Genomic DNA, 6987 nt, shown 5'->3' on the forward strand with positions numbered 1-6987 from the left:
TCCTGATCCCTGCCATGTCCTGATCCCTGCCATGTCCTGATCCCTGCCATGCCCTGATCCCTGCCATGCCCTGATCCCTGCCATGCCCTGATCCCTTCCATGCCCTGATCCCTGCCATGTCCTGATCCCTTCCATGTCCTGATCCCTGCCATGCCCTGATCCCTTCCATGTCCTGACCCCTGCCATGCCCTGACCCCTGCCACGATTCCCAGCACCGAGTTCAGGGCACAGGCATTGCAGGTAAATCCACGTAAACCACATCCCCAAATCCCTGATCCACCCCCTGCAGTGGAGGCCAAACCAACCCCTGTTCTGCAGAGCTCTGGTCTCCAGGGGCAGGAGCAAAGCCCCACGGGGGTCAGTGCAGCTGGTGCCCAGCTCATCCCCAGCACTGCAACCCCAAACCCTCAACAAACACTGCCAGGTCATTCCCAGAGTGTTTCCACTGAGAACAACTGAGCAGCACCAGGAATCAGCTCCTCTCCCTGCTCAGCTCTCTCTGAATCAGAGCATTAGGATTATATAGGACACTGTGCCAGATATAGGATACGGAGAGGACTCAGGAATCCAGGCTATTTTTATACCTTTTATGCAAATTGCCCCCCTCAGCCTACAAATCACCGCTCCAAGCAGCTGAAGGGATGCTAAGCAACTTGTTAAAGCCTGAGTGGGATATATCCTGGGCTGGGCTGCTGAACCCAGCTGTGGCACTGCCCTGGTGACACCCTCCTGCCCAATCCCACTGCTCTTTCCAGCCCTCCATCTGGGCAGACAGATCCCATCAGCTGGCACTGCTCTGCCAGGCACAGATGCTCCCTGGGGCAGATTAAAGCTCATTACAGTCAGCCCAGGACTGCAGACAGTGCCCTGCAATGCCAGGGCTGACAGGGCAGCTGGGTCCAATATTTTGTCACAGCCAAAGCAGCTTTTTCATGCCTCATCTGTTCTCTCCTGTCCCTGCCCTTGAAACAAAAGCCTGGAGAGACTCAGACTGGCACAAAGTTACCCCAGAAATCATGACCTGCCTCCTTCCCCAGCCACTGGACTGCTCTCTCTCCCATTCTCTCTCTCCTTTACCCCTCCAGGGACTGTTTTTCTGTCTTTTTTCTTGGCTGCTGTTTAGGCTCTGCCCAAAATCAAAGCTCTGGAGCCTCTTCCACCCCACGCTGCCCAGACACCTCCCAGCAACCCCAGTGCTTCCCACTGCTGCTCCTGCAGGGCACAGAGCTGTCTCCAGCTCCAGTTATTCCATATGCCCTTACCACAGCTCTGCCTGGCTGATTTTCCCTGTTAGTTCCTGATATTCCCTCTGCTCTTCTCCTCCCAGGCAAGGGGGCAGAGCTCCCAGGGTGTCAGAAATTCATATGAGAGCTCCCAGGGTGTCAGACATCCACGTCAGACCCCTCAGGATGTCAGACATCCATCCACCTGCAGGATGCAGAGCTGGAAAACCCCTCAGTAAGAGCAAAGCAAACCTTCTCTCTGGTTGCCTTGGGATCTGGCTTTAGTTCTCCATTTATTTTACATTACATTTATTAAAACACAATCAGCAGCAGCTTTTACTGGCTTTTGCTACCAACATGGAGTTATTAAATTGAACAGGGGGTGCTTTTGGCAAGGCCAAGGCTCCTTCTTCAACTGATCATCTCAAAGGCTTCTTACTGAATCCAGGGCAAAAGGAATGAAGGGATAAAATCAAGATAACAACTCCCATTTTCTATTAATTCATTGATTTCTACACAAGTCATGATGAGAAGGAAGAGTAAAACCCCAACTCCCTGCAAGGAGAGAACCAGAGCAGATGGGGAAAAAAAAAAACAGATACCTGCTCACTTTTTACATTTATGAACTCAGCAGATCTAAGCAACGTTTGTCAACAAATATTTTATCACCCTGGAGAAAAATCCACAGAGAAATGAGTTGTCTGAGCTCTCTTTAAACAACCCATCTCCTTCCACTGTGGGGTATGAAATCTCTGCTCACATTTCAAGGTTTTCTCACAGAGCAAGCTCAGGTTTTTTACCCAGACATCCATGACATGATCCCAGTTGTCATAGAAACGAGTCAGCTCTCTCTCCCTGCCAAAAATCTGCCCAGTACAGATCGACAGTTCAGCATCCAATGCTGGCAGATTAAATTCATGCAAAAAACGCCATTATTTGGGCACCTTCCTCGGAGCCAGGAGCTGGTTTGTTTAGATTTCCTGCCAGATTCCGACAAAAAGCCGTGACAGAAAATAAAACCATAAAATAAACGCCGGGAGGGAGAAACAGGATTGCTTTTTCAGGCAATAAAACTGACAGCTGGAACAAAAAGGGACCAACTGCACCGAGGCCTGTGCTGTTCTCACCTCCCAGCACATTGGCAGGATCAAAGCCAGGATAATTAGTTTAATGAACACAAACCCAGAGGCCTCAGTTATGAAAATCTCCGTGCTTTTGGGAAGGGGGTTTAATTCCTACATGGAACTGCTGTTCCTCTCCCCCCTTCTTCCTGCTTGACCCGCAGGGCACTGCCCACCTCCCACCAAACCCACCTCTCTGGGTGAGACCAAGGTGGAAAAATCACCCCAGGGCTCCCAAATTACAGGGTGTTCTCATTCACGGGTTGACAGCTCAGGAGGGTGAAACAAGGGAGAAGTTTGGAGACCATTTAACACTTTTGGAAGGAAGAACCAAACCACCATCCAGGTTTGATTTGGACTAAGAGCCTAAAAATACACTGGTTTTGTTGCAAGTGCTGGGGAAAGTGCTTGAACTTCTCAGGTCCCCTGTAGGAACACTGAATTCCAGATCCTCATGTCCCCACTCCAAGCAGGCATCTCGTGCTGACCGTGGGATTTGTTGTCTCAAACAACCCAACGAAGCTCAGGTTTCGTTCATGTTGATAAAGGACTCCCTTCCCCATCCCAAAATAGCCATATTCCGGTTGAAAGCATGCAATGGAAAGTGGGACATGCCTAAAATAACACCACAAAAAGGCAGAAATGTTTGTACAGTGGCTGAAAGAGAGCAAAGAAAACTCATCTCGTGCTCCCGAAGCTCCCGCTCTGTTGGGGCAGGGAGTCCCTCCCTCGGCAGTGGGACATGCTCAGAGCCAGCACAGGAGACTGATCTCCATCAGCAAATCTGATCCCTGGGCAGTCACACATCCCTGGGAGTCATCAGCTCATCCCCTGAGCTCAGGGGTCTGTGGATTCCAGGGAATCCAGCAGGGACCAGCTATTGTGAACAAAGGGGCACAGAAACAGCTCCCTGGTCCTGCCATTCCCCCAGAGGAACCTGCCTGCCCCTCTGCCACGAGGATGGAGATGTTCTGGGTTTAACTGGCATCCCTGTGCCCTCCTGGCATCTCCACACTGGCACTCTGTCACCCCTGCAGGGACACAGAAACATGCCCAGGAGCAGGGAAGCAAAGCCCCAAGAGCCCCTCCTGGGAGCTGGTGCTGGGAGAGGCTGGAGCTGTGTCTGCTGGAGCCTGCACAGACATTTCCATTTGCTGCTGTTTGGAAGGGCTGGGACAAACAAGAGGGAGAACAAACAGCTCTGGAGCAACTGTTCACTCTGAAAGGTTAGTGCAGGAAAGGGCTATTTTTGGCCTCTGAAATGAGAGTCTGCATCACACCAGTGGCTTCTGATCCTCAGTTCCTCTGGTGTTAACACGTATTTTTCCAAAACACAATCAGAAAAAAAAAAAAATCTCAGCAGGCAATTTAATTTGCTGACTGTGAGGTGGTGCCACAATCTTGTTCTGCCAGTCAAGCCCCTTGGCTTTATCTGAACTAATCAAGGAAAGGAACCACACAGGACTTGGATGAGTATTTCAGATGACCCTGATGAACCCCAGTCATGATCCTGATGAACCCCAAAATGGCTTTGCTGAAGCCACAGGAGTGTCCAAGGCCAGGCTGGGTAGAGCTTGGAGCAACCTGGGATAGTGGAAGGTGTCCCTGCCCATGGATGGGCTTCAAGGTCCCTCCCAACCCAAACCAGTCTGGGATTTTGTGATTCCAAAGGTTTTACCTGCATGGACTTTTACCTCTGGTGTTAATCACTGCTCACCAAAGGCAGGCAGGAGGAGAAAATGGTTTTCCTGCCACTCAGCCTGTGGTTTGTGCTTGACAGACAGGAACACTGGCCCTTAGGACTTTTTTCCTGCTTGGAAGACACACACAAACATCCCAGCTTCCCTCTTCTCAGCACCGAACAGACCTGCACCCACAGGAATCACCCCCAGACAGCACAGGATTTTGGGAGCCTCAGCAGAGACGTCACTTATGCGCAAAGCAACTCATCTGAGCCCTGACCTCAACCTGCACCGGGGGTCAAAGCCAGAGGAGCATCCACAGGGAGTTATGGATGTGCCTCCCTCCATCCCCCCGTGCCATCCTGACCTCCTGGTGCACAACAAATGAAAGGTGTCCCTTTCCCACCAGGAGCACAGGGAATCCAGTCCCTCCAGGCCACAATGAACCATGCCCAGGAGCTGTCAGGCACACACAGAGCTCAGAATCCAACAGCAGGGAGGGCTGAAGTGTTTTCTCCCAGCAGAGCTGGGATTGTGAACATCTCTCCACAATCGACGAGGCTCATGCTTCAGCAGGAGCCAAGCAAACTGGTGCTTGGAACTGAGCCTAAAATCATATTAAGAGCTATTAAAAATTAAGCTTTTGGAGTGGCTCTGGAAGCAGACTTGTCCTTCAGCCTCTCTTAATCCTGATGAGATCAAGAGAAGCATCACTGCAGTGGTTTACTGGGTTTGGTCCTACAAGAACCTCGTCTTGTTATCACAAACTCCCAACTAGCAGGAGCTCTGAGCTCTCCTGGAACATGGGAAGTAACAGGATTTGAAATGGCCCAAACCCTTCAGAGCACCTGCACTGTTATTTCTCTGTGTCCTGAGCCCTATCCTGAGCTGAACTCCAAAACTGGAGCTGCTGCTGCTGCTCCAGCCCAGGCCAGGCAGCTGTTCCTGCCACCCTTCACCCTCCCGGGCAGAGCCAAGGAACAGCACGGCATCCACTTGCCTCAGCAGCTCCAAAGGCCTTTGGATCACCAGGGAATTCTTGCAAAATGCCTGGAAACAGGAGAAATAAAATGCCTGGAAGCACAAGAAATCACGAGGTTTGGATGGCAGAGCCCTTCACTCTCTTTACCACAGGAACCAGACACAGGCAGATTAAAGTCACACTGTCAATCCACTGCAAATCTGGGCTGGAAGGAACCAGAGTTTCTATCACCCTGCACTCCTCAAGTGCAGAATCATTCCAGTTCCAGTTCCAGCAGCTCCCCCTTCCACAGGCAGAAGCCCTGGGATGTCTGAGAACCCCTCCCTGTTTCAACTCCCACTGCAACACCCCAGCAAAAGGATGGGAAAGGAAAGATTCCCCTCAGTCCTCACTGTGGAGTCACACAATGCACAGACAGCTTTGTGATCCAGAAAGCATCATAAAACCCTCCTGAAGCAGCAGGAGCTCTGCAGGCACCAGGAAACAATTTTCTTTTGCACTTGTGTTCTCCTTGGGAGCTGGAAGAGAAAATGGGGTTTCCTGGGATGCACTGAACACAGGAGAGAGGCACTGACCTCTGGGTTTGGATGATGAATGAGGCTACAAAGCAACGAGTCTACAAAGACCAAGGGAGAAGGAGCTGCAAGGCAGCAACAAATTACAACTTGTTGGATGGGGAGGCCTTGGCACAGGTTGCCCAAGAAGCTGTGGCATCCCTGGAAGTGCCCAAGGCCAGGTTGGACAGGGCTTGGAGCAACCTGGGCTAGTGGAAAGTGTCCCTGGAACGAGATGGGCTTTAAGGTCCCCTCCAAGCCCACCCATTCCAGGATTCCACGATCTCCTCTCAGGGATCACCACACAAACACCGACATCTGGGCTTAAGAAATGGCTACAAACAACACCAGGGCAATTGTGCCTGTTTTCTCCCTGGGGAGATGAGGGGGAGTTCACCGAGCACAACAAGCAGATGTCGCCTCGTTCCCTCCCAGACGAGGATTGCGTTGCACAACAGCCGGAGCAAAAATCGATTTTCAAACCCTCTGGCACGAGGAGCTCGACTGGGGCAGCTCCGGGAGGGACACCCTGGGCAAGGGTGAGAGGAGCAGAAAGTGAAACCAACCTCGTTGTTCCCGCTGTCAAAGCAGGGACGTGAGAACGAGCACAAAACACAAACCTGCCTCGGTGTTTACATCTCAAACCTGCCTCGGTGTTTACATCCAGTTTCTTTCAACACGCTGAGAGCTCCTTCCAGAAGCCACGAGGGTTTCTGGAGAATAAAATATCTGCTGCTGAGTGGTTTTTCCTTGGCAGGGCTCAGTGCATGACAAAGCAGGAATGGGAATGTCCCCTCTCCCAGCAGCACCTGCAGCAGAGCCCCGGGAAGGACGAGACCACCAGGACCACAAGCAATTCAGCTGCCCTGGCCCCTTCCCTGCTGCTATTCCCAGGCTCTTCCAGGCATTTCAACACCCGAGGGCTGGATCTCAGGGAGAGGAAAGCAAACCCTGCCCCTGAGCTGCCATGGAAAGCACTGGCACCAGAGGGATCCACAGCAGCAGGGTTAGTTAGCAGGTAACACCTCCCAGCAGCAGCTGGATTGAACAATTTGGGGAAATTCCCTGCTCCCAGCACTGCTCTCTCCTCAGGAACACCACACTCAGCACCTCGGAGGAGCTGTTCCTCCCTGCTAGGAAACAATCTCTTTCTATTTTTTTTTCCCTCCTGAAAATTAATTTGAGCTGTTCCAGGAGGAGCAGAGCAACAGAAACGTTCCCTCTCTCCAGGAAGGGCACTCAAGTCATTGACTCCCAGGAAATATCAGAGGGGGGGTCCTTCAGAAGCCTCCTTGCAGATGACAGTGCTGGCCTGGAGATAACAGGATTGCTCTGGGAACAGTGCCCTCTGAGCTTCTTTTAGGAGCTAAAGCGAATCCCAGCTTGGCCCAGGGGGGTTGCTTGTGCTCCGGTTAAGCAGCACCA

This window comes from Empidonax traillii, unplaced genomic scaffold (genome assembly GCF_003031625.1).
Source record: "Empidonax traillii isolate 1590-97213 ecotype Southwest subspecies unplaced genomic scaffold, ASM303162v1 scaffold3379:size13271, whole genome shotgun sequence".
In the NCBI taxonomy this organism is placed as follows: Eukaryota; Metazoa; Chordata; class Aves; order Passeriformes; family Tyrannidae; genus Empidonax; species Empidonax traillii.